This window comes from Nelusetta ayraudi, unplaced genomic scaffold (assembly GCF_046127955.1).
Source record: "Nelusetta ayraudi isolate G7.1 ecotype Tasmania unplaced genomic scaffold, CSIRO-AGI_Nayr_v1 ptg000071l, whole genome shotgun sequence".
NCBI lineage: Eukaryota > Metazoa > Chordata > Actinopteri > Tetraodontiformes > Monacanthidae > Nelusetta > Nelusetta ayraudi.
The window spans coordinates 4,661,439-4,688,506 of NW_027466121.1; the positions used below are offsets into that span (position 1 = coordinate 4,661,439).

The following is a 27,068-nucleotide window of genomic DNA, read 5'->3' on the forward strand; positions in this document are numbered from 1 at the left end:
CACCTCGAGTTTTTTTTTGTGTGTGTGTGTTTTGTTTTTTTTCTTAAGTCAAAGTTACTTGAACTTACTCACGTCTCCAGGATCCGCGTGTTCAAGGCAGAGGTGGGAATTGGCGGCTGAGAAACTTTTATGAAAACACTCAACACCCCCCCCCCCCCCACACACACACACACACACACACACACACTACCCCGCTTGAGTTTGTCTTTAAAAGTGTAGTTTGTAGTTTGTTTAAGGGACTTAAAAAATATCAAATTGCTTATTCCGTGATATTTGAAATGTGCTTTTTATTGAAGGGATTTTCAAGGCGAAAGCAACGGCAGACACAACCTACAAACGAGACGGGTTGTCAGTTATTAAGATCAAAACACAAATAAATAAACAAAAACTAAAATGGCATAAAGGCCCAGTGTGTAAAAAAAAACTTTAAAGGGATCCATTGACATGAAATGGGATGAAAAATACTATTAGTGTTTTCAGCCTGATCAAGATGTTCAAAACTAATTACTGTCGTGTTTTAACTTGCAAATCGAAAATATTTATATTTTTATATAAACATTGGCTTGGCTTGTAAGAGTGTTTCCTCTATTTGACATCACAGCTACAGTAGTATCAGAAAGACATGGAATCAGAAGGGACATGCAGAAAACAGGCAAACGGTGTTTGCAATATACTTTCTTACCAACAGATGCTACTACATCTCGCGGCATCATTAAGAATGAAGGGAATATGTAATAGAGTAAAAGTACAAGAGTAACACAAGCAGAGGGAAGAGAAGATAATTATCTTGTTCTTTTAATTTCAACGACAGCCATTAAAATATTACTCTGTACCTTTCTAGTACCTTGCAACAGATGATGATGCCCACCCCAACTTTCTGTGACTGGCAGGAACTATTTCTTTGTTGTCTACTCCAAAACTGCAAAATGCTGCAATGAAACATTAAAAGGTTTGTGCTGCCGGTGGGACTCACAAAGACAGATAGCGAGACAAATTGTTTTGACATTGTGACAATAGTCAAAGTTTTCTGTTTCACTCCTGTCAAGTCACTGAGACGCGGGATTGGCAGCCGCCGTGTGACACGACGCAATAGTTAGCACAGGCTCAACTTGATGGCAGTGAAAGTCATGGTCGTACTACAGGGGGCCCCATTGAATTAGCAAAATGCTGCACTTCGACTGCAGCGCCAGACTTACTTTAACACTCTAAGCTGGGTCATAGTAATCACATTTTAATGTATATTTTCCTATGATGAACTCAAAGCTCCAGGCACTGAAGGCATGAAGCCATACCACAGTGAAGTATAAACTGGCTTTCTCATAGCCAGAATTACCGGGCAATAAAACCGTGAGCATTAAGAAGTCATCATCTCCAAACCCCTGAGGCAGAAACACACATCCATCATGAAAGTTGCCAATATAATGCAAAAAAGAAGAGGGTCTCGCTCGGGGTTGCACCAGTGGAGAGTGAGGCGGCCGAGCTGCCAGTGAGCCGGTCCACTGGTGTGTCTGATCTGGAATCAGGTTTCTCTGGCAGACTTGAGGAAACTCAGGGAGAAGACGGAGGCCCTCATGCCTGCACTGTTTTGGTGGCACCTGTTGCAAATGCATTCCCTTCCACACACACGCACGCACGCAGGCACGCACGCACATGCACGCACGTGCACACACACGCGCACACACACGCGCGCACGCACACACACACACACACACACACACACACACACCCCTCGTAACTCAATCACATGTCAAGCGAGGAAAAGAAAACTGTTATCACAGAGTCCCACTTTATTTAAATCAGTGTCAAGCATTTTTCAATTAGGTCACAGGGAAAATGCCGCCGGCTCAAAAGTCAGCGAGGCCGTCTCCTCTGCTGTGATTCATGAGACAATGTCCCAAAGGCATCGGGAGCATAAAGACATACAGTGTATAATAGATTTATCCTCTATGGCATTAGTTCAGCAACCAAACAAAGCATGCGCTGACTCTTTAAGAGAAATTCTGCCTAAATACTTAAAATAATCGGACAAATATTTATTAACTGGGGGGTTTGTGTTTGATGTCCAGCAAAAGTTTGTTCTCCTCTCCCAAGATCATCCAAGGAGGTTCTGTGTCCTGACACAGATCAACCGCTCGTCAGCGTTACATCTATTTGCACAGAAACCCAGGTGCACCAGTTTAAACTACAAAGGAGTGTGATATTTAGACCAACTTGTGATGGTTAATCTGGTATTTATGTGCGCTAAGGCAGACCTCAGAATGGCGGTTTAGGATGAGCAGCTACTGGAGACGCGTCTCAGGGTGTTTAAATGTAGAAGACATGAAATATAATCAAACTAAAATGTCGACCCTGTGGTATTTACTGACTCAAGGAAAACAAGGTGATACTTTGGTAGTTTAATTTGAGAAGACAGCAACTTGGTAATGTTAACTGGGGGGGAAAAGGCGTATCTTCATCACTGGTAATCTGTGCTGCCAGGCTTAATGTTACTTCTTTGCTGACACCGTTGTCCAGCTGCTTGAGGTCAAATCAAATCACTCGCCGCACAATATTTTTGAATACGTGCTGGTTTGCATTAACATTTTTGATTGTTATTATTTATGACCATAGACATTGACGTGAAGTTTTGTCTGTTGAATCAAGTTTCAAAATTCACGAAAGTCCGACTGACGAGTTTACACGTGAAAATGTCCCGGCACAGTATGAACGTAAAAAACTCTCTACCGCCACATGGTCAGGTGCAAGATAGTGTTACAACGCATCAAAAGGGTGCATGGCTCTCACACACAACAATACGTGGTACTACAAAAAGACTTGTGCTCAGATTATTTCCTGCAGCAGGTACTCTCACTATCGAAGATATACTGGAATTTCATGCTTTTTTGAAATTACTCTGCAAAAGCTCGAGGAAAAAAAACGTCCCTTTTCTTTAATTGAGAAATCAAAGTTTTCGGCATCTGAGCCTTTAATCCTGCAGTCACGTAAGAGCCCCCACCGCACTAATGTGCGCTGCATGTGTGAAAGTGTGTAAGAAAAGACTTGTTCAAAGACCGAGCGGTAACTGAGATTGCGGATCTAAAACAGGGCACAGCTGTTCACACAGGCTCGTCCCCTGGCCTTCCCCTCTCCCTGTGAAGGGCCAGGCCCGGGCACCCCTGGGGACCCCTGGGTAATAATGCAGCGGTCACGCCAGCAGAGGTCCCAGCTGAAGCCTCACGCCGAGTGGGTGAGGGACTCCTGTTAAAATTTTGTGGAAAGACGGAGGAGACAGACTGACACATGACCGAATGAACATAAAAGTCCTTTGTGGCCTGCCCACGTGAGAAGGTTCTCGTATGAAATATGGTTAAAAAAAAAAAAAAAAAGGCAAACGCGTGGCAAAACAAATACAACAAATCTCATTTACAGTCTTGCATAAGCCGTGAATGTCTGATGGAAGCTTTGGTACATCCTTGACGTAGACACGAGAGTCAATCAGTTTGAGGTTACAGTGATTTGTGGTTTGCAGTGTTGTTGCATGTTTTGTTTTTTCTTTATTTTTAAAGGTGAGCTCTCCAGTTTTGAAACCAACCCCAACAAAGCGCTCTTCTCAGTACACTCGAGCTGGTTGTTGCTGTTGTTGTTGTTTTTGTTGTATGTCTATCTAGTTTTCATCTGCGTGTGTACATGTTTTAAAATAAAGTTTGAGCCGTTTCATTGTAAATAACATTTTTTTCCAAATCAAACTTTTCCATCCCCTTACAGTTAACACTAACTTCATCAGTTGTGAGTGTGTGGTGCACTTTGTTCTTCTGGTTTTTCCACATGGGCTGTAGACCACAAGCGGTCATTGCACCATGACTGCGGAAATAACAGGACCCCAGGTTTTAAGATAGGTCTTGCAAAAGACAGCCGGGCTTTGTCAAACTTTGCTGCTATAAACATCATGGCCAACTTAATTGTTTATTTAAAGACCATGATGCCAAAGATATATATGTATAAATACATAACCTCATGTTGAATGCAGTACATTATAAACCGTCTCAGGTGTTATTGCATAACAAGCATTGCGGACCGAACAAATAACTGTTGTTGTTGCCAGATAGAAACTTGAGTTGAGATGTGTATTATGCAGGGGGAAGAGGGTGAGGGGGTTGAAATGGACGGTAATGGCAGTGAAGAAGCAAAATTTGCATCAGTAGCTGCGTTTCCATGACCCCTAGAATTGCGCAAAACCTAAATATTGCAATAAGAAACTGGTAATTGAAGCACCTAAACTTGGAAAAACCTCTTAAATATGGCTAAAAGGTTTTTTTTTACGCTGTCATGAGGCGGTTTTTCAAACTTGTCGATATTAGAGGCATATCGCAAAAGTGTCATGGAAACACTTTATTGCAAACGTTTTGGGATCATGAAACTGAAAAATATTTACCCCCCTTTTTATTTTTTTTTTTTTTGTATTAGTCAGACTAATTCATGTTCACAGGGCCTGGCTGTCAGGATCAAGGCTCCGCGAACACATTGCTGGTGATCCGGCCCTTTATGGGCCCATTCAGCAGCACTGGAGCCTGCTTACACGAGTGTCTCAGAGGGCCCTCGCCTGGGCCTGACTCAACACTCCCGCTAATCCTCACCTCAATGACTAAAAAACACAACGTCTGAGGATGGAGACACGGCCAGCCACATGAACATAACATGATCAGCGCTCGGTCCCTTTGTCCACTCGTTACGCAAATAAGGGGGTTACTACTAGGAGTAGAGGACATTGAAATCAGGGCACCGACTTTGATGACTTGACGCGATCGACCGCGTCTCTTTAATTGAACAAAGTCTCCATTTCCCATCATCTGCAGAGTGTGAGTTACTGTCTTGACAGGGAGCATTGCATCACTATTGCATTCACGCAACAACAGTGTTCAAAAGTGATCGGAGGTGTTTGCCTGTTACTGCGTCGCTGCAGCAGAGAACACAAACAGTATCCCTGTAAGTGTTCCTGATCACCGCTACATCATCCATGGTAAGTAAGTTTCTGTCCACAGATGGTGATTTCCATGTGAGGACAGAGCTACGTTACCACACTGACCTGGTTGTTGCATAACAATAGCAGAGAAAGTCACCAGCGGTACACTGGTACACACTATAGGCAGATGGAGAGATCAAACATCTGCCTGTGTTTTGTGTCAATTTGTCTGTGTTTTATGCAAATAGGGTCAGAAAAATAGAGACATGACGTGTAAATAAAATGCTTCGGGTCGCGTTTAAACTTGTGAATCGACGCTTAAGTGCGAGCAAGTTGAAGCCAGTTGCAGGTAGCAGCAAAGATTAAAAAGAAAGGGAGCGCATTTGTTGCTTGACACGCGTGAGTAAAAACATGACTGATACACTTTCGGCTGAGATAAGTGAAGACCGCGTTGTTGTTTTGTTTTTGTTTTTTTTAAAAATATTTTTATTATTCTATGGCTTTTCAGCCGGCGTTGCAGCACTCCAGGGACTTCATTCTGTCCATGTACGGGAAGCCTTCTCTCACTTTTGCACTGTTTCCCCCTGTTTTTACAACACAAGTGGCCTTTCAGTGTATGCTTTCATGCATTTTCTGACACTGCTCGGATCTGTACTATGGGGGGAGGTGACAAGTGTGTCAGGCCTTGTTGGCCTCTCGAATAGCCACTTTGACGAGCTTGCATTGTTGGCGGGGGGGGGGGGGGGGTATTTGTGAGGTGATTTTTTTTTTTTAAGGGCGGTGCCATGCATTTAGTGACACCGCAGGAATCTTCACCTCAGATCAACGTTCCTCTTTCTTCTGAAAAATGGCCAATTTCAGTCAAATAACTATCAATCCGCAATTGATCAACTGGCCAGTGCCATAGTCTCTTAGAGTCTTATGAGTTTCTAATTGGAAATTGAATTTGGGCGCATAGAACAAATATAAAAGACATGATGAGGAGAGGCATGAGTCATGCTTTTGTCAATAAAAGGTATTCCCTTTACAAAAGCCCTTAATCCCTTTTCTGTGACGGTGTCAGACTGCGTTTCGTACATCTACGAGGTATTTAATTGCTTTGCATTTATCCTAATCACCATCACATTCTCCACCTCCTAATCTATAGGCGTGCCCTATGAACGGAGGCGACAAGCCCTGCGGTGGAAGCCGCACCCTGTCTCGACCCTTAAATCCCCCTATTCTTGTTGCCGGAGCTCCTCCGCTGGCTTGAATGCTTTTATTTTGATATGTAAACACAGAGTACCTGAAAGATCTGAAGTGGTGCCGCAGGTTCCATTGTGTGGGAGCCATCTCGCCCCCAAGGGACTATGCAGTTCTCTGGGGACTTTCCTCTTTGCGAGGTGCCTCCGTCCGACTAAAGCGCGCTTCGTACTTCACTCTCCTTTGCTCATAAGTGCGCGCGTTGAGAGTCATAAAGTCTTGACTACCGCTGGAGTCGGACTGACTGTGCATTTTACCTGAAAATGATTGGGACTGTCTGAAAGGGCTTAACACATTCATAAACGGATTGCCCGAGGGCCCTTCGGCGCCCGAGCCAAAACCAACAGGCGTTTGGCAAATTTTCACACCTCCGATGGACACTTCCCTTTCTCACAAAAATGGGCACACTTCAGACTTTCACACCGAGTAGATTTGCTTCGGTTGGCCTTCTCTCCGAGGTTCAGTCGTCTGTTCCTTCTCTTGTTGCAATTCCTTTTTACTACCCTGCACCAACAGTGGCAGTCTGTTGCGCCGAGTCAGGAGGCTTCGGCGGAAAGACCGTGGCCGGCGCTCCGCGTCAACCGCTACTTCTTTTAATATTTCCAAAATGCTAGTAAATTCGAGCCACCTAAAATGCCAAGCATGACATCAGCTTTGCACAGAGACCTTTTTTATGATTTTTTTATTTTTTTTTTGCTTGGTTTACAGAAACAAGGGCTGGGCGAGTACAAAGTTCAAGATAACCGCAGCCAAACTTAATCTATAAATGTTTCCGAGTAACGCTAGCAACACATGTAAGAGTGTTTAATGAGGTTGACTTGCACTCACAGGGCAATTATTGCATTTTTCTTTAATATCCCTGCTGTGATCACGTTGTCTCTGAAACTGATATGAACTGTTTTTTTTGTTGTTGTTTTGTCACAGACGCATTTTGCAGAGTATTTCCTGTTCTGTCAGGAACATGGATAATAGCGTTATTATTGCGCCGTGTAAACCCCCCCCATTCCATTTCCCGGTTCAAGGATGCTCATTAGAAGACAACAGCTAATCTGGTGTCGGGGTCCTGATAACTGCCTTGCTTGGCGTCACTCTAGTAAATTGCAGTGGCTCCCTGTTAAAAGCAGTTGATAGCGGTATCAGGAGACTGGCTGGATTGGGGAGACAGAGTGTCCGGCTCCAAATGACCTCCCAAAAATAGACAAGTGCCTCAAGACCAGGGGCCACAGCCACCTCCAGCCAGGGAGACGGAGCTGAGACAAGGCCAGGAAGAGCATGTCATCAGACTCATTGCTGTTAATGGCAGGCAGATATTCAAGGGAGCCGGGCGGCAGACACGGCGCGACACTAATGGCCTTTTCCACTGGTGCCTGTCCGGCTCGGCTCGGCTCGGCTCTACTCGCTTTGTAACGCTATTCCGCAGGATGGTACCAGATGCTACCAGTCTCCGCATTTTGTTCAGCTCAGCAGAGATTCACCAAACTTCATATGACCGAACAGGATGTCTGTGACAAATACACAAAAATGTGGCAAATACATCAACTCTCATTTTTTTTCTTCTCGTAAATGTCACTTTCAAAGCAACACATCTAAATCTTTCTTTTCCTTTTTGCAATAGGTTCAGTTTTAACAGGACATCTACAGGAGGTTGCCTGCTCAACTGTCAGCGTACCAAAACAAACTGTGGCAAAATTATGAAGAACAGTAATAAAAGAGCTGGTCAGAAACAGCAAATGTCTGGAAATTCAATTTTAACAGTTTTTCCCTTTGTAATGGGTTTGCGAGAAACAGATCGCACCAAATCCAGTGCAAGTGCTTCCCACTTTATTTCTGACTTTCTTTTTTTTTCTAACAGCAGTAAATTACTAGGACTATTACAACTGCGGACGTGCCTCAGCACTGCAGTGTAGCGAAGACTTAAAAATCACAAAAACGTGCAGAAACCTAAGCCTCGACCACGGATGTTAAATTTAATGCAGCGAGAGCTGAGCTCAGAGACTTTTAAAAACGTCCATCTCTCGCCAGTCTCTGCCGCGCAGACACGAGTTGAGTCGTGAAACACGTTCTCATTTGAACGTGGAATGGTGGGGGTCGTCACGGGTTAGCTGCAGTTGGCGTGAGGTCACTGCCGTCTGCTCGAAAGCAGTCCAACCTGAGTGTGTCTGGGCGTCGTTTAACCCGGTGATGGAAATGCTAATCAGCGCGCTCAGTTTAAATTGCCTCTAATGTCTACATGCAGTTTGAAGTTTTGTGAGGCCGTTTTTTTGCTAAGCTGACCATCAGCATTGCCTCAAACTGTCTGTTTTTTGTGCCTTCTTTTTCCCTGACAAGGTACTATCCTGCCTTAAATCACCCCAGAAGGGTCACTCATGTTTTGCGCCAACACAGGAAGACTAATTACAGCCCTTGATGCTACACTTCCACCGCCGGGCCCAAGAAGTAAATCAATAAAAAGGGGTAGAACAGGAGGTACTGAATCATGGAGCGAAAACAAGGCAGCTCCAGTGTATCCCTGCTGAACCTGTACAAGTCCCGGACTGAGGCCGAGTGAGAGGAAGTGAGCAAATGATCCCTTTGAGGCCTTTAAGCCTGAAGAAAGGCAACACATTGTCGAGTATACCAGGATTTGAGAATTCCTTCCTGAACAGCCGCACAGTTATATATTTCAGATCAGTGAAGTGCAATGTTTCACGGTAAACGGCTCACCCAGCATGTCACCAGTCTTATACAATGGCCTTATCCCAAAAAGCAGCTTATACGTTAAAATACAAAAAAAAAAAAGGTTTTGTAACGAAACAGTCTGACATTGGGTGGTGCACAGGGAATTATGTCAATTAAAAGATGACTATACTTTTTTCAGAGGTTTCCAGACTATTTTGTGCAGTTATGAGTACAAGGCTAATCCACAAAGATACAGATTGAAAAATAAAGATAAAAAAACGGTACTTAGAAGGCCCAACGGTGAAGAATCAAGCAGTTCCTTGTGCTCCAGCATGAAAAGCGTATCGGTTCCCCAAGATCAGCTGCTCGTTAATACAGTCTTATAATTACTGGTGTTCCAGGGGATAAATCCCAAGGTAGCTGTTCCAACAGAGTCCCCAGACTCTGCCAACAAATTAAAATCAATTTGTTTGTCTCTCATCTTTACAGCTCTTGGCAACCTGTGAAAAATTGAACCTCTTAAGAGGTATCATAGTATTCATGTGGGGCATGATTCCAGAGGATGACTAATGGAGCTCCAGTCTGTATGCTAATGATTGATAACAAAACGCTAATACTGGCTGCATAAACTTAGCCGCCATGTCTGGGTGATATCATATTTGCTGAAATAAGAGCCAGTCAATGAAAAATAAGTAACGGCACAAAATGCCATCCTCATAATAGTCTTCGGCGCTGCATGCACGAGGGGAGAGGCGCAGCGGTCATTAGGTCCCTTAAAGGGTAATGACTTCAAACTGGGATTTACTTGATCTCATATCTTGAAGGAAGCCGAGGATCGCCTGCCAGTCTGGCGCTCGCAGCCTCCCCTGTGTGACCTCAGCCGGTAAAGCTTGCTCACAGCTCACAATAGGTGACTCGCTGTGGCCCATGTCTCTGCTGGAGCAGTGCATGTGGATCTAGAGAAGGGGAGGAAATCCTGGTAAAAAAAAAAAAAAAAAAGGCGCAGACGGAAGGAGTCTCGCCATTTCTGTTCACAGGTTTATGCTTAAAGGTCAGACTGAGCTGTTTTCTCCCTGGGGAGATTGGGCTGGGTGGTGGTGGGGGTATTGGGGGGGATGTCTCCAAGAGGTTCCCTTTCCTTTAAGCCAGTTTTGATCCGCAGTGTTTTTTTTACATGCACAGCGAGAAATATTTCAGTAGAAACAGGAGGAAAAAAGTTTGTACACTCGTTTCAGGTGGTTTTACTCCTTTTTCAAATCAAAATCAAAATCAAAGTTTTATTCCGTTTTCTCTGACAGGAAGAACATTCCATTCACAAGACTTGTGCTGTTTGTGTCTTCCTGGGTGCTTCCATAATGGTCGTTAGGATCAACAAATCTGTCTGGATTGATGAGGAGACCAAAGAGTTCCCTTACCTTCGTTCAGGGGAAAACGAAATCTTGATAATAATTCTGAAAAAAGTCTGGATTTGGTTTCTTCCAGTGGACACGCAGTGCCATTATATGATGTAACTGCACCTTGAAACTCAATTGAATTGAATTGCTCAATCGAAACACTGGATAAGTGTTTTTGTTGTTGTTCGAAAAAGCAAACGATTGAATTTTTGCTCACAATGAAATATCATAGTCATATTCTCTCCTCATCAATAACTTTCTCCTTGTCATTTCCCAACTTTTATGCCTGGTAGCCAGCATAAAAAAAAAAAAAATACTATTATACGCATTCCAAAAAAATAACTCGTCTCCAAAACAATGCTTTTGTCAAGGGAGGCATGAGAACATTTGCAACAGCTAATTGGATTTCAGTGTAAAAACCAGACGTATAAGTCCAGCTGAAAATGAACAGCCACAGTTGATTGCTTAACTAGAACTTCCCTTTGAAGTGATCCAGAAAGAGGGGAGGAATTGGGGGTGGGGGACAAAGTGGCCGAGGAACGGCGAATGCAAGACAGGCAGTTTTTCAGTGAGGAGCAGCAACAATCTTTTCATTGCCGCGTTCGTCTCGAGGCCGTCGCCGGAGCCACAAACCGAGGATTTTCCCAGTGTGTCACCCACTCGAGGGGTATTAGTGTTTGTGTTACAGTGTCTCTCTGTTCTGTAAACAATGTGTCTCTTGTGACAGTGATTCAGACGTCGCCTGTCGACTAGCCACTCCGGCATCGGGCCCCGCTCGCCGGGGATTGGTCAGAGGACTTGCGGCAGAGCCGCGCCATTTGTCATGCTGTATATTTACAGGGTATGTCAGCGCGGGGGCCGGGCGGAGCGAGACGTCTCCGCTCTGCGCCTGACTCGGCGGACGCCAGGGCCAGAACCTCCCCTCATTCATCTGTTTACTTTCTAAATAGGCCTCTGTTTGGACTTACATCAGTGGTTGGAGAATATCTAAGAAAACGAGGAAGGAAATCTGTGGAAAACAAAGGAAGAGGAAGGCAACTCTCTGCGATAGAGCCCTCCTTCTCGCTGTTCCTGATTAGGGCAGAGTTGCAGAGCGCTTGGCGCCATCGAAATCGGCCGTCCAGGCAGCTGGGCAGCAGGCGAGACTGGCGGGGGTGGTGGTGGTGGAGGGGGAGGGGGAGGGTATGGGTCGAGAGGAAGACTGGTGGTGATGCTTGCAAATACCAAGTAGGGGACTGTTAGGGAGCTCTTTCACTGTTTATGTATTTTAGATGGCTATCTTTCATTTTGTAAGGCAGGAGAGGAAAGATAGACGCCTCCCACTGTTAGCAAACATGTTTGGTTACGAAGAAAAATTATGCAACGCGTATCGGTTTTGATGTATTACGAAGCCAACTTCTAGCTGGCAAAATGCTGTTTTGCTTTTGTTTTGTTATTTGCTCAAGTTTATGTTTTACAGCTTTTGAGCCCTTATCAGGGTTTGCCAGTCTAATCGCAGAAGAGAACCGTAGAGTCCAATAACAAAAACAACAGCTATTCATCTTAATAACTGGCGTGCCCAGTTGTGGTTGGCTTGTCAAAACTCAGCAACCTTTTTATATGTGGAAATAAATCTATTTTGCGATATTGTGTAATTGTCAGTGACAGCATTGTAAAGTTTACACAGATTATCTTATTATAAGCACAGCGGTCAGTGGATATTTCTGATTGGCGGCGGCACATAATGGTTGTTCATATTGAGTTTCACTTTTTGCTTGACTGTTGAAACCAATTTTGATGTCAATGAACGAAAGATGTAGAAATAAAATCAGTTTCCACTGATGCGACAGAACTAGATCAGCGCAGAGACAGGCAAAGTGAAGTCAGACAATGTTCGATCCGATATGTTCTTGATGACTAAATCACTCTTATTTTTGCTAATTGCATGAAAATCGCGTTCGCTGCAATCACAAAACCCAGTCTGCATTTCAGATTCCCTCAATACATCTGATCAGAAATTCAAGGACTGACACTAAAACCAGGCCAGACAAAATCGTCTTTTTTTTTTGTTAGCCAATAAAACTGAGTGCTGGACTAATTTCTCCACATTCTGTAAACATATGCGCTAACTGGCTCTTCAAACGTATCGTAGTCTGCCATACATTATTTATTTTCCAGATGCATTTCCAGTGGGTTAGGTTTGAGGTTTACGTGAGCATTTTATGGCGTTTAGCGTTTTGCAGAAGCAGCAATCTCAGGCTGCCCATTTTCTTATTCATCCACCTCAGCTAAAATCAATAGAGACAAAAGGCCATTTGCAGTTGGTTTTTTTCTGTTTTCAGGTTTGTCAATTGCTGGTTATAGATGGAAATAAAGCATGCACATTATTACAGGGGACACGCAACGGCTCTCATAAATCCTGTGCAAAGCAATTTTAAGCTGCAATTATTGAATAACTGAAAATAAATCTTGCCAAGAATAGCAATAGAATTTTAAACGACCTTCCCTACCTACTGTTCACACGAGTGCATAACAAAAGCGCATGCACAAGAGTTTGACTTAGCCTGCAACTCTCTCAGCACTTAAATGTAAACAAAGCACATGTCAAGAGCAGCTGGATGACAAAGTACGTATGCGCTCGTTGCTTGACGCGCAAAAATGCACCGCCGCCGCCGCCGCCTCCTGTGTCACCACCGCCACGTAATCTCCATTGAAAAAGAACAAGAACACCAAAAACAACAGGGCCGGGTGGGGCTGAGGCAAGAGTGAAGAGAAAAATCAGCAGTAAAGATTTGAAACAGGAAGAATGTGGCGTCAGTACAGGCGGGAGATAAGAGGGCTGCGCTACATACACAAACACAGGGGTTTCTGTGGCTGAGTGACTCCCAGCTCTCCGGGCGCCCTTAGCGCTGCTGTCCTCTCCCCCCTGGCTGGCTCCGGACCCCCGGCCCGTCACCCAGCCCTGCACACAGCAGATCCAGGGGCCTGATACACCCTCACTGACTCCAGAGGTTTTAAGGGGATTTAAGAGACCGGAGGACTGACGGGCCCCTCAAACAGGCAACTGTGGGAAAAAAAATAAGTGAAGGAACTCGTATCCCACGCTGCACTTCAGCCACCTCTGGTTAAAATGTTATTTCATCTCCGAAAGTAAGCAGACTAGAAGAAAGCATTTTTGGTTTTTTTTTCTTTACAGCATCCAAGAGAAAAAAATAGATGAGAAAATGAAGCCGTTTCTGTATTACAGAAACATACTTTTAGCTGTGCCTGCAGGTATGATGGTGCAGATACAACTTTAAAAGACTGCTTTTTTTGTTTTACTTTTATGTTTAGCATCAAAGAGAAGAGGAGTGACTGAAACAGGTTTTAGCTACGCAGTGCAATAAAGTAAAATAATGAACTGCTGTTTTCCCACATCTTCAGAGACCTGTCTGCAACACAACACATTGAAATGAGGTTGGCTCTAATGTAACCCCAAAGTGAGCCCAGAGTCATAGGAGTTCATCAAACTGAAACCAACAGTTTCCCAAAACATTTGCACCTGATTCAAATGTGCCACTGAAGCGAGAAGTGTGTTAGCTAGCCGGTGGCTACTCATGCTAACACCAGTGTATTGCTACTGCTTCATAACTAATATTGTGTTCACCAATCGTGTGAAGTGTCTATTTTTCCAAGCTCTTTAGTGTGTGTGAACAATAGACTGCACCTTCACATTTCTTCATAGCGTGAACACACTTTTGCGTTCAAGACATTATTAATATTTAGCACAGAAGTGGGCGATATGGGATAAACCTTCTGTCCATGACTTGCTAATGACACTCTCCTATATAATCCATAACCCTGTTGAAGGGTGAGTCATTTCAGAGCAATTAAGAAAGAAACTGATGATCCACAGTAAAGAGGTTCGAGCGCAGAACGCGGCTCGTGTCACAAAACAGCTGCTGTATTTGCTCGGCGAAGTGGTATCACGTACTCCTTCCCTTCGCCACAAAAACCGCTATCTGTTGCGAGCACGCTTCAAATCCTATTATCGGAAAATCCTGAGTCAAATATCCTCCCCAGTGAATCTCGCGGGGCCATCATTCAGCGAGCCGGTGTGTGTTATGACAAGGAGGTAGAGAAAGACAAGACAAGCAGCAGGGCACTCAGACGCCGCCGCTCCCCCCCCTTGCAGAGACGGCAACAGTCAAATGGGTGATACACCTTCGCTTCGGTGACTGTCTCAGTTACATCAGTCCATTGGGTTCAAAGTTTTAGACCAAAAAAGAGTCCCAAATACTCTTGGACCAGTTTGCCATGCAAGGCTTTTTTCCCCCTTTTGCTCAAGAAAATGTGTGTGAGGATCGAGGCTGCGAGGAAGCCTTTTGGCGGACGGCAGAAGTCTGGGAATTTTAGCCAGCTTAATAAAAGTAGCCTATGGGGAACTGTTTTTCCAGGCGCCATTCGAATGCGAACTCAAACAAGCCTTCATTATGTGACCACTGCCCTGGAGATCCCGGCGCTCGGAGAGAAGCCCCCGCGACCGCCAGCCGAGGCCCCGCTGGCATGTTCAGACGCCTTCCTCTCTGCTCTGTCTCCTTCTCTTTTCATTCCTCTGATCCTCTTCTCCACACCGCTCTTAGCCTTTAACCCCACGCTACCCCTCTCCTTCCTCTTTGATGCGATCCGTCCACTTAAACTCCTCCGACTTTCCCCCACGTTCGCCGCTCATTCCCTCCCGTCCGCCGTGCCCTGCCACACATTTTTCCAATCATCCTCCATGAAGGCCCTTGTAGGACCTGGAAGCCTCTAATCCACCATTTTGGTCTGTGGGTTTAGCTTGGCATGAATGAAAATTTTTATCGACAGCTGCCAGATTTACGCAGGTATGCGCCTCTAGAGGTCCTCGGTCATGTTTAGCGGTTCACTACATTATGACCCCTGAATCAGTGGTAAAGCAAAAAATTCCTCTGTAGCTCCTGTGCTACTGCAATTGGGCATTTCATTGAGCTATACACAAACGCGCATACATACGCTGTTAGCAAACTAACATTCTGGATGAGACCAGGATTACTGTGGAGTAGTGGGTTATGGATCCTTAGAATTTAGAACGTAGACGTCTATCTGGTGATGGAACCTCTGAGCTTATTAAGAAAGAAAGAAAGCATAATGGACTGAACAAGAGGAGCAAACACACACACACAACACACACACACACACACACACACACACACACACACACACACACACACACACACACACACACACAGTGGGGGAAAGAGAACATGGCAATTTGTAATTAGAACCATCTTTGGGCCTGGAGACAGAGTAGTTTGCAGCTCCGTGTTTCCCAAACCAGTGGAAAAATCAGCCCCTCCTCGGCTCAGCGTGAACCAAAGACACCTGCTGTGTCGCTCAGACCACATTCAGACAGAAATGATTAACAGCGCCGGTGATATTAAACTTTTGGGAAGTTTAAAAGGCCAAAAACAGGAATTGGCAGGAGATGGAAACACACAGGACATCAAGGTTTCCGGGGAGTGGATTTATTATTTATTTGCTTTGCTTATTTTTGCTTATTTATTTATACAACGGGATGCCATATCTGGAAAAGGAAGCACAAATAGTCTTGATTTGGTTTTAACCGCTCAACAGCCACATTCAGTAGCCTGCTATCCTCATATGACTCTGACAGTGAAGTGCATTTTCATACATTTGTGCATCTACCATTCCACCGTGCATGCACAGCCTTCACCCAGGGTATGAAGCAATCTGAGGGTGTACATTTGTTTTAAATACCTAAACATTGACAGTACCTACAGTAAATAAAACCCTTGTAAAAACTGACTTTTTTTTAGTTTCACAAATGTTAAACAGTTGCCTGGTTCGGCTGTGCCCTTTATCCATGAGTTAGAGTGATTTCATTCATTGGCCATACTGGGGCTCAGAGAGCTGTGACAGCCCCTGCAGTGCTTGGACTGGCTGACATGGAAACACCAAACACTCTCCAGGAATCAAAAACACGTGTTTCATCAAGTGGTGATGATAAGTCAGCGTACCCAGCCGCCGACGTCCCTGTGAGTATCAGTGTCGAGGAGCCCCCAGTGTGACGGGCCTGGGATCAGTCTATTGCAGGGAGCTCCGCCGCTCTCTCCTGCGGGGAGCTCCTCCGGACAGGTCATCTCCAGACACAGTGGGGGGCCGGAGGGGTGAGCGACGCTGGCAACACCGCTGACTTGTCACCCCCACAGAGAGGTCAGTCATTCTCACTCCATGTGCCCTCTGACCTCTGACCTCTTGCCTACAGCAGTGCTCTTTTGGCCTGTCTATCCCCAAATTAAAGGGCAGCAAAACCTTCAAACTGCCCGTGGCTCAAATAATAAAGGGAGAAAGGGAAAGCAAAGTCATCAAACGAGATGTGTTATGTCAGTGCCGTAAGGAAACATTGCTTGGGACAGGGGGGCCTTGGCAGCGTAGGGCCATAGCAGAGGCATTGTCCTTAACATGCTGTGAGGAATAAAAGGGATTTGTTCCATCGATACAACCGAAGATGTGTGTGTGCGTGCGCGCGCTGCCTGCATTAGGCTTTCATGATATGTTCTCCCCCCCCTGCTTTTTTTTTTCTCTCCTTTTTTCACATCTCAGGGCCATGATGTCTGAAGCCAAGTTCATTTCTTCATGAGGAGTGGGTGATTTCCTTGTGTATACAGAGACATAGACATGGCCCAGTTAGATAGCACTGTCTGCACAGGCTGGAGTCAGGGTTCCTCGGCCCATAGATAAGGGATGGATGGTTTTGTGCATGCGCATGTGTGTGTGTGTGTGTGTGTGTGTGTGTGTGTGTGTGTGTGTGTGTGAGTGAGTGAGAGAGAGAGAGAGAGAGATGAAGAGTGAGAAAGCCCCTAAAGATTCAGACTATCTGAGAGAACCACCAGACAGGACCTTGAATCAGGCCTGTGTGATAGTTTTAAAAAATATTACAGCTGTAGTTGCGAAACCTCAGAATTTTTTATTTTAAACGTAAATACACACTGTAGACGTTGGCAGAGGAGATATTTGATATTTAGGCCAGAACATTTGGGTTATTAATTCTACAACAAATCTCTATATAAACTGACAGTCATTAGAAATGATGAGCACTAAATGAAATGTTTTCATTCACCATTGGAAAGTCGTAAGGGTAATTTTTAACCACCAAGCGCCAGTTGTTTGAAATCTCTAAATGACAACTGCACACTCTAAATGTGACATCCATCTTCTTTTGAACAGTCTAAGTCCCGCTGATGTTCAAAGCAGATCTGTACTATCTCACCAGAGGGCCACAATTTCCCCTTAGGCATCAGTTCCGTGTGAATTCAACCGCGCTAATGCGTAGACAGGTCAGGAGGAGTCAGGGCGAGACAGGACGGGATGTCGGCTTGCAGCGCCGGACAGAGACGGGATGCCGTCGGCTATTGATCTGGGCCCCTGGCACCTCTATGCAAACTGTTGTCGGGAGCAGGTCTGCCGGCCCTTTCTTTGCAGAGCCGGGCAGATTTGAGTGGTGCCGCGGCTGCGCAGCTGGGATGTGCAATGAATACAGTCTGCGCAGATAAACGGTGCCTTGTTTAGCCATTTCTTTCTCGCCACTGAGCCAGCTGATAACAGCGGTGGGAGGGCCGGCGGCCCTTGGCGGCAGTGGACAAGGCCTGCGGAGGCAGACACTCTGGCAGCAGCCACCCCCCCACAACCCACCACCACCACCGCCACCAATCTCCCTCCCACCCCAACTAATCTCGTCTCTATTATTCTTTTTTTTTTTTTTGGTCTCTTTTCACAGTGGACGACTGTTCCTGTTAATTACAGAGTGAGGCGGAAAACTATGAGTCAACATGATGCGGGGAGGGGGGGACTATGAGACAGACACTGAGGAGACAATGAGGAGTAGTTAGTGCAAAGGTCAGCCATTTTTACTCATTTTAAGTTTAAGGTTTTACCACTCTTTGGTTACAGCGCCATATGAGCGTGTCACAATCCACTAGGGATGATAATTTCCACTCTTTTCAGCGAACCGGTTCTTTCGGCTCAGCTCACTAAAAATGAGCCGTCTCTTTTGGCTCCACAGTGGCTCCTTAGATTTTTTTGTTCCTTATAATATTTTACGACCAAATGATGTGCTGAAATGAATGACTAATGTTCATGTCAACAATATTGAATGTGTATTATTTATACACACAACATGGAGCACAGCGTTGTAAAAATAAATACAAAAAATACCAAAACAAACACCCACCCTAGTGCAGGTAAGTAAAAGGACACATGAACAAAACATCACAACAAGATAAAAAGAAAAAAAAGTAAACAAAAAGCAGCATTCAGCTAAAAATGTTCCGTTCAGCCAAGATTAGCATTCAAAAAGAGGAAAATGCCAAACACATATATGTCCCAAAATAAAGAAAAACCAGAACCGCAATCTTAATCCCAACCCTAACCCTCACCCAACCCTAACCCTAATCCCAACCCTAAACCCTAGTCGTATGGCAAACAGCAACGCTCTATTTTGGGGAATTTTACTTTTTTCAAAATAAAGGTCAATGCCATGAAATTCCACTTCACCAACCATCTACTTCAGCAATCCTGTCTGTGATAGAGGAAATCATCGGGCTTTGAATATGAGGGACTTTTTGCAAGGAGACAATCCAGACCAGATGGAACGACAGTCACTGTCACAGTCTGACAAACACATTTCAGTCAGCGCACGGATCCACTGGCCCTTGAAGCGGCACGACTCGCAACGACCAAATTGACTTGTAGTTGCAACGTAAGTGGGCCTCCCTGCAGCAGTGTTGAGAAATACTCGTAGCCCTTATATTGTGGTGGGATGCAAACATAACGAGTGCGCCTGAGTGTCTACAGTAGGAAACAGAAAAGAGAAAACTTTCAACTCGCGCCTTTGGTTTGCAGGGGCCATGAGGTGTTGACCGTTAAGTTGGAATGGTTTGATATTAAGCGTTACAGTGGCGCAACAGGTTAAAGGCGTGAGAGGATGAACTCTGTCCACGGTCCCGTATCGCGTTGTGAACTCAGCTCGGCGGCTGCAGCTCGCCTGCCCCCAACCCCTGCGTCCCCACCGTTTCCATTTATCATCGCGGCCCTTAGAACCCTGCTGATAGCCCGAGCATACCAGAGGATCAGCAATCAATAATGGGTGAATGTTTGCCCAGAACCTATGCCTGCCCCCCCACCCCCACCTCTACCCCCACCCCCACCACCGCTCTTGACTTAGCAGGCCACATCTGTTTTTAATATCCTTGACTTTGGTGCTGCGGGGTTGCAAAATACTGAGCAAGTGTGCCTCCTAAAATGTTTTATTTTTTTTCTTAAAGTAAATGCTAACACTTGTGCCAGTAGCAACACAAGAACATGATCTTCCACGACGCACTACCAAAATAAATATTTACCTGTCGGTGGCTGTGGGGCTGGCGTGGTTGTTTTTGTCATTACCTTAAGATGCATGAATAGGCGCTTTACTGAGGCTCGGTGAGTTTAGAGCGTTGGACCAAGGTTAAAGGACATTATTTTGAATAAGGCACTTGGGTTTTGTAGACGAGCAAGACCAAGCCTTCATGCCACGCAGCTACTGTGTGACACCTTTTATTGCATTTGTTAATGTGCCACATCCATGAATTGTTATATTCATCCTTGCGGATCCTTGGTTCCATCTTTGGAACAGCTTGGATAGCATCCGGATAAAAAACCAAAACTTGTATGTAGCTGCAGTCTGTGCTCAATACAGTCACCATTTTTCTTAGGAATACGCTGGGAAGCAGAGTCGCCGTTTTGGTTAACAACTGGAAAGATCCCATTAGCTCAGTGGCCGGCTGCAACTTAAAGCCCCTCGTGCCGAGTCTGTCGGCGTTCACTCGGGATCAGCTTACACTGCACTTCCCCAGCGGCTCCGGGATTCCTGCTGCTACACCGAGACGTTATGAGCCGCATAGAATGACAGAGATATTTATCAAGAACCTGCCCACCTCAGTTGGGGGGAGAGGGGATGTCGGGGGGTGCACGGCGTGCATTTGATTACAGCAACTGTTGGTTTGCAGATGGATGAAGATGAATGTTCCTTTGGCAGCGAGACTATTTTGGAGGCTTGAGCATTCATCAACATCCTGATATCACCCTTTGTTTGCCGTAAGAGAGCGGTGGGCAAGCTGGCAAAACCGACGCATCTTTCGAGCCACCGCACAAAGAGGATGAAAATCCCTTTGCTCTTTCATCTCCTCTGTATTTCTCGTTGCTCTCCTGCTCCCATGCAGGGTTCCCCTCTGGTACTGGCTTGGTTCTGGCGAGCACCAACGTGGTCTCGCCTGTTAATGTACGTTGGCGACCCAGTGCTGTTCATACATGTGGCATCTATACGTTAGGCAGACACCAGCGTGAGGAATTACATCGCTGGTATGAATGGCCCAATTATTGATCACATGACAATGAAGAAGGTTAAATCGTTGCTTCAAATCACTGAAAATGTATGGGCCGATTTAAAGGTCCAGTGTGTAAAATCTTTAAGGACAGAGCGTTTCGTATTTGGGCCACTGTTAGGCAGGTTTCCTTAAAAAACGGTGGCGCTAACCAGGAGCAAGACTCAGATTGCTCCATGTATATTCTTCATTCTGCATATGAGAACTGTTCAAAGGGTACAAAAATGAAGTCTACACTTTTATTAATGCATTCATTGGCAGTATATTAAGCTTTTAGCAATAAAAAAAAAAAAAAATCATAAATCAAGCTAAATTTTACACACTGGAACTTTTCGAGGTATTTGCACCGGTGACCTGGTGGTGACCTCGCCTCGGATCGCAAATATCACCACTAACTTCAGAGCTTTTCCCAAGGACTGCTCAGGGGACCGTGAACTTTCATTGTCCACCTAAAACCTGCTCTTCGAGCACCAGCACGTCAGGCCGCTGGCTGGCCTTGATTCGGCCCAGACAAAGCAAACAATGATATGACGGCGATGATGGAGATAGAGTTCGCATGTCACCGGACGCCGCCTGATAACATTTGTGACCTATGCCTCTGGCCAGCGTCGTGCCTGCGCCGGCGCTGCGCTGGTGCCATTCTGTCTTGCGCCAGCACCAGCTGACTGGATGTTTTTCTCGTCTGCTTTCTCACAGCAGATTGCAGAGACCGTCGAGCCATCCTTGAATGCCCCCCCCCCCCTCCCCCCGCCCCTCCTTCACGAAGACTCGCACGGCTCCACCCATGTCGCTACGCTCGACTGAACGCTGTGCAGCAACGAGCACTCCCTCGCGTATCTGCCTCATCGGGGCCCTGATGATACGGTGGCGACTGGCGTCTGAGCTGACCGATAGCCGTCGAGCAGAAACACGAGCGTGCAACGACATGAAGACCAAAAAAAAAAGAAGCATATTTGAGTGATCAGAGGTGGGAAGAAACAAAGTCCAAAAAACTTTGTTCGTGCACTTTTTTTTTTTTAGGTATTTGTATTTTACTTGAGTATTTCTTCTTCGGACGACTTTTTTACTTTCATTCTCTACACTTGTACTCAAATATCTGTGCTTTGTGCACCTTACAATGGAAAAAACACAGGTTGCTTTTGTGTTTAAAAGAGTTAAAAGATACAAATTATTTTCAAAGTGATCAATTTATTACTATAGTTGTTGCTTGAAGTGGACCTTTTACAGCTTTTTATTTTTGAGTACTTCGGTTTATCAGCAAATGTTTTATTTCATTAATTGCTGTCTTGAGTACATTTCAGAACCTTCAGAACCTGTACTTTCTCACTTTTTCTTTAGTAAATAAGTTGAATCAGTACTTTTACCTTTACCAGAATACTTTTTAATACAAGTATCCATACTTTTACTTAAATACAAAATGTGAGTTCTTTTGCCTCCTCTGTGAGAGATGACATTCTCGCACGGTAAGCACTCTTACGACATCCAAACCATCCATCTCGTTGGCACACAAACGAGAACAAACTGAACGGTTGGAGTAATAAAAGCTGAACGAGGTACTCGGGTGTGTGCGGCCGCACTCGCTCGGCTACGTCATTTAGAAATTAAAACCAAACAGACAGAAATACACTGGGCGAACGTGCCTGGCTGCATGTCTCCCACTTCCTGAGGTCTCTCCTCAGTGGCGGAGAGGTGAGTCCACTGCAGTTCAGGGGTCCAGCGCTCTCGTACGCCACGGCGCTCGTACGCCGGCTACTTCCTGTCCGAAAATAAGTGCACTGGTTGTCCCGCGGAGAGGTCACCGCGCACAGGACTTTGAATTGTGAGCGAAGAACAAACAATGGAGACCCTCCTCCGGGCCCTCCGCCTGGCGTCTGAGGACTCAGCGACAAATCCCACGTTCACGTCAAGCTATGTGTGTGGGCAGGGCAGCGGCCGACTGACTAATTCCCAAGTGGAACCTAAAGATGAAAAGAATCGGCCCTTTGTTCGGTTTTTCATTTTCGTTTTTTTTTTTTTCTTCTTTTTTCTTCCTGTAGCGCATGAGAACAGCGCATGAGTTTGTTTTGAAATAAATTCATGAGACAGCGATTCCTTTGCTTTTCCAGCTAACTGGCTGATCTGCCCGGAGCCCTGCTAAGCGGGGGTCAGCGGAGGAACCCGGGCTAAATGGCCGTGTCGCCAGCGCGGGCTGCTGCCGAGTTGACTGAGGAAATAATGAACCGCACAACAACAGGCCTGTTTGATTTCCTCTGGAGACGGCTGAGCTGGAGTCTGATCCTCGCGCAGCGCCCGGCTCCCACCGAACTCCGTCTGCCTCCACCCCACCACCCATCCCTTCCCTTCTCCCTCCCCTCCCCCGACCGACGGGGGAGACAGATTTTATGCCTTTTTCTTTTCTTTTTTCTTTTTTTTTCCACTGGCACATCTTTCAACTGTGACTTCACATACATTAAAAAAAAAAAAAAAAAAAAGCCTCAGCGCTCAGTTGCCGGGCTGAAGCGTTTCTTCTCTGACTGACTGACTGCCTGTCTGCCTGCCTGCCTCCCCCACACCCCACCATCCCCGCTGTCTGAGCTGGAACCCATTTCCTCTCATGTCAATTTTGTTGCTGTTGAGGCAAGACTCATAATTCACACGAAATTGCGTTTCTTTTTTTTTGTGCGCAAGTGAAAGTCTAACTCAGCCGTGCGGGTCGTCGAGGCGTATTGATCACGCCAACACTACCGCTAGACAACGGGCACGTATGAATATGTCATGGACTCCCGCGCTCTGCACCTCTGCTGCCAGGTAAATACGGTGTTTTCAGGCGGAGTTGCTTTTGCGCTGTTGCAGCTTAGCGCGCTGTGCCGTGCGTACTTCACGTTTGGAAGAGAGCGCATGCGCACTTGCAGGGAGGCGGAGGACGTCTCCTCGCATGCAGACAGTGGTCGGAGATGTGCCTTGGCAGACGCGCATAGGGGCAGCACAGTCACGGGCCCAGTCATCATCATCTGGCCACACATTCCTGCTCTATCTGTGCAGCAAACTGGATCTCCTTCTCCTCTTATCTGCTGTCGGGAATTCTCTATCAGAGGGCCTCTTTCTCTCTCTCCCGCCGCTATCTTTCCTGCTTGCTTGTTTCTGACTCCCTCGCCCACATCCCACCCGACCCCCGACCCCCCTGCACTTCCTGTCCCTTCCTTAAAGCCGTGGAGCTGACACAGAGCAGAAACGGTTAATGGTCATTAAGATAAGGAAGCGGGAGATGTCAGACGGCTCTTGGAACAGGCCAGAACCCAAACAGCTCCGAAGGCCCCCTGCAGTCACGACGGCGGGGGCCTTTGCCACCACCCCCCCCCCCCACACACACACACACACACACACACACACACACACACACACACACATTCACACACACTTCCGCTTCCTAGGGGATGAACCAGAGTCACACGCACTGTTTTGATTCACTAACAACGTTGTTATCGCACTACATATTCAGCACTAATTTGATTTTTAACATTTTTATGTGGACGCCACATGTTGATGGTGTGTATTGTTTGGTTTTTTTCTTCCTTTCAGTTCCATTTGATGCTAAACCTTCATTTAAAAGTCACTGCAAAGAGTGAATCTGATTTTTTTTTAAATTGCTTTCGTTAAAATATGATTATTACCACTTCATAAATTGATAAATACATGTATTTATTAGTTATTTTTTAAGTTAACATCAATTTGTATTTGTATTCCCAAGAGTCATAGTTTCACACAATTCTTTTAAAATTGTTTTCAAATTATAGCTAATTTTTTTTATTTCCGACATTGTTGACAGTGGGTTGAGTCTAATAAGAAACATACAGACATCCATGAATATGACTTATTTCTGTTAGATATGATAATTCGATTTAGTGCTGAAACCAGTATACAATATACTCCAGTCCAATGCCAAGTGTGTGAACAGGAGGACAACAAACACAAAATTAAGCCTTCTTCTAACATCTTAGCACCTGGACTCCACAAACTGAAAGCTCGAACTCAGCTACAGCTACTGCACGTAATCCTGCATGCAGGCAGAGGGGGCTCTCTCTCACTCTCACTCTCTGTCTCTCTTTCTCTCTCTCTCTCCCTCTCCCGTTCACCCCCTGTGTGATGACAGACCCCTGAGAGGAGTCCTTTGTTGGTAATTGAGCTTACCTCATTTTCAAAATACCAGAAGCCCCGCTGGATAATAAAAATATGCTTATACTGGGGTACATATTTTTGGCATAAGCCAAACAGGACTATGTACAGAAAACAGAGCCGTGCTTGTTGAATTAGTCCAGGATGAAGGAAACAGTTTGTGTTTTTCCTGCCTGGAGTTTTCTTTAGTTCACTTTTCTCTCTCTCTCCCTTCCCAAGTCAACTACACCGAGAGAGAAAACCTCGCGTAGAGTCACTGTGACTTTAGTAATAGCTAACAGGGAGCCTGTAATTACTCTGACGGCACTGCTGCGGCCATGAGGCCAAGCCTTGTGCAGGCACGGCACTCTGTAAACGTGTCAGTGGCACCATGTCTCTCCTCCTCTGCACGCTGGTGCAGAGAGCGGGCTGAAGACCTCTCAATGATGCAAGCTGCGCGACAATCCTTCACTACACGCATACGATCGGCTGAGAGCAAATGGAGGCAGCGCGGCGTCAACACCACGTGGCACCTCTGATGAAGATTGCACAAAGTCGGACAAAAACAGTTCAAGTAAATGATAGCGCAGGCTTTAATAAAGAAAACCTTCAGTGCTGTCCTATTTATGAGGTAGAAAATATTCCAGCCAACTTTCAACCCAAAAACCAAATCTCCCCTGTCTCCAAACACACAGTAGCAGTGCCATGCAACAGACGAGGGGGAATTCATGAGCCACCGCCTGCAGCGCAGCAAATCATGAGAAATATTTTCAGTCATTCAACAATGAGGGAATATTAAAAATGAACATAGAACACTTTAATGTGCACATTATCCTCTGGCGACACTGAGTTGCACCCCACCTTACATCGGCACAGTGGAATGCTTTTTCTTCCCCAGCATTGAAAAATGAACTGCCGTCCATATTATCCTCTGTGTGGAGTCTGGCAAAGATAATTTTCTGAAATGTGATCCGTGTCCCAGTCCACTGCTGCCTCCGCTGGTCATCATGGAAGGTTTAGGCCTGAGCTGTATTGGCGCGGTTTAGCGAATCTTTGTAAAGTTCAGCAAAAGACGAAGAAAAGTCCGGGCCTCCAATACCAAGCCTCCATTTCCCCGGCCCTTTTATTTCAATGGATTTGCTTACCAAGCACAGTAGTGTCACTTCCCAACATACCTCTGAAACTCCCATGATGCATCACAATGCATCAGCCAATCAGAACGAGCTGAGGCACAGCACGTGGCGTGATGCTCTGAGGTCTCTTCTGGGGATTTTCAGGCCTTCGGGTTTTCTCTGTTAGATTAAAAATCCATGACTTAAGAATGCACAACAGAAATATTTGTTAGGAATCATGTTTCAGTTTGGAGGCTTCCGTTTTACAGGCATTGATTTTTGTATTACAGTCTGAGGGCTTTATGGTATTTCAACCAATATCAGTCAAAAACAACTTCAGGAAAGTTAGATTTTTTTTTTTATCAACTTTTCCAAAATTCTTAAATTCATGCATATATATTAAATGTGGTTCATAGCGGTGATGGAAAACCATGCTGTTGTTTAATCTTGCTGTTAACTGAAAGAGCACCTCAGTGAGTTTTTCTTGGCTCGTCTCTTTGGACCCACAGCAAGACTTACCAACCTGATGCCGTCACAACAAGGAACAAAGCCAGGTTTGGTTTGGATTCGTCAGAATTTTAGCTTGCTCAGTGGACATTCTTGCATCCCTGACTTTCAGGGGAAAAAAGGGGGGGGTGGGATCCTAAAAAAGACAAAGCCTCTTGAATATTTGCTTAAACTTTTAGAACTCCATAATCATGTCAGTAATGGTAGCGTCTTTGTTTTTGTCCAAACACACGCAGAGAAACACACACATACGCAGAGAAACACACACACACACACACACACACACACACACACACACACACCAAGCACACGAAGAGTGCCAGGAGGATGATTGAAGTTCGAAATTACAGGCCGAGCTCCACGGGTCTCCCTCTGGTCTTAGGCAGAGAGAGAACATAAACAGAGGAGGACTACAATAAAACCTCATCACATTTATTTTAGAATGACCTATTACTAAAATCCAACTATTCTCAACATGGGCAGCCAGTTGTGGGCAAAAACGATTCTCAGCTTAAATATCTGAGTCAGCCCGAGTCGAAGGCAAAACCAAAATAACAATAATTTAACGTGCAGATACCATTTTGTGGTAATGGATATTATTTAGCCTACAGTGAACTCCAGTTAGCAGAAAACCTCCAGGGGTGATTTTGTTTTGGAAATATTCAAA

The 27,068-nt window shown here is 45.4% G+C and overlaps 1 long non-coding RNA gene across 1 annotated transcript in view; it reads left to right on the forward strand.

Annotated features, from left to right (window-relative positions):
- Nucleotides 1-27,068, forward strand: part of LOC142899285 (uncharacterized) — a 186,917-nt gene that overhangs the window by 124,998 nt on the left and 34,851 nt on the right. The gene's annotated exons all lie outside the window — the stretch shown is intronic.